Source organism: Aegilops tauschii, chromosome 3, assembly GCF_002575655.3.
Source record: "Aegilops tauschii subsp. strangulata cultivar AL8/78 chromosome 3, Aet v6.0, whole genome shotgun sequence".
NCBI lineage: Eukaryota > Viridiplantae > Streptophyta > Magnoliopsida > Poales > Poaceae > Aegilops > Aegilops tauschii.
In genome coordinates, this window is record NC_053037.3 from 17801964 (window position 1) to 17803669 (window position 1706).

Here is a 1706-nt window from a genome sequence, read left to right on the forward strand (position 1 = left end):
TTCTCAATTGACTAAAAGTTGGCTCAAAACGGTTTTATAAATTTATATATGAATGCCAGAAAAAAGTTCACAAATTTCTTCATACATATTTGAATATTATTGAGTGTGGTGTCATAGTTTGTTCACATTAGTTCAAAAATTGTACTCCAGAGTTCAAAAAATCATGGAATCTTGCATGGATCTCAAGTTGGTTCACCAATTACGTCTATTGAGCGCTATGAAATTCTATGACTATGGAGAATTTAGAAAATCACTTTTTAAATTACAGAAACTTAAATCGAGATTTGTATAATTTCATTGAGTTGCATAGTCGAGCCAAAATCAGTTTGTATAATTTATTGTAAGTTTCCATATCTTACTAGCACAAGGTTTTGGCACATGAAAGTGCATTGTATCCATCATTTCCATAGCATTCACCATACGCAACAACACGATATATTACGATGGCAGTAACTTTCTTCAAAGCTGTAACCACGCCATTCACAGCTAATCTTGCACATAGCAACATTGTTGGGCGTTGGTGTCTGGCATGCTCGGAAAGCCGAACATGAAGTCCACAATCCAGTTGTACCTACAAACAACAAAGTATAGCATCCCCGTTCATATTAGGATATGCAGTATAAAGTGCATAAGTTCAGATTATATGAGTGTCCAAGTTGTGAGCATACATCATACATAATTAGACTATTATAAACATAAACAAAGAGTGTACCTTGGTTTCTCGCAGTTGCTTCACATGACCATAAAGTGCTAGACATCATCAGAAGAACTACGAAGCATAGAGCCTGTATGTTGTTCTTCATATGTGCCATGAGACTGGTTTCTAAATTCTTTTCCTCCCATCCATATATTCTTTATGGGTGATGTTTCTTATTGTGTTATTTATATAGAGGCATAAGTCTTGAAGGATCCATTCTTGCTCTTATAATATTTCTCACATTATTGTTTTGAGCATCATGAGAAATATCTTGTGGAGATTGTGTTATTAAATGATACCTAGATTTTGATATTTGTAGGTAATCACTACTCTGAAATACCATACATATAGCACATTACATTGTGATACGCAAATAAATGCACATTAAATTGTGCATCTCCCGGAATTTAATGTGTATCTCCATTAGTAGTTGTTCCATCATGTAGCATAATAGATCCAGTTGATAATAATCACAACATTTTTTTGGATTCCACAATGTTAACCTATTATCTATTATAACTTGAGCACACAATGTAACTAGCAGAAAAAGGCACCTGAAATTACTATAAACAAGCTAATAGACACCCTCTGCTACCATTGGGTTTTGCATGCACAAAGTTTGCAAAAGGCACACGAAAGAAGTTGACCCTTTTTTCTTTAGAGCAAAAACAAAAAATTGACCCTGTCTTGTGGGCGGAGATAGGCCCACGCACATAAGGCCACAACACGGGGCTTGAATTTTATTTACCTCTAACTGGCCCGATTCCTTCACTTCTAGGCTTTCCTGTTGCCCCTTACCTTCAGTGGCTGTATTAGCCGGACCAAGACCTCCACTCAAAAAAAAAACTGAACCAGTACCAATTGAAGTTAGGACTTTTATAACTACCAAACGTTCGGATTTTAGCAATAGGCAAGAACGATCCTTATTTCACTCTAATTATATACATGCATGCATTAGAATGACTAATTTTTCTTTCATGTGCACTCCTCCCTCTAATTACATGCTGAA

At 35.6% G+C, this 1706-nt stretch overlaps 1 long non-coding RNA gene across 1 annotated transcript; it reads right to left on the bottom strand.

Moving 5' to 3' along the window:
• Nucleotides 1-310: 310 nt before the first annotated feature.
• On the bottom strand, nt 311-1103 carry LOC120975282 (uncharacterized). Its single transcript, XR_005771065.2, has 2 exons — nt 713-1103; nt 311-571 (listed from the first exon to the last, which is right to left on the bottom strand). It is a non-coding gene; the product is annotated as an uncharacterized lncRNA (long non-coding RNA).
• Nucleotides 1104-1706: the final 603 nt, after the last annotated feature.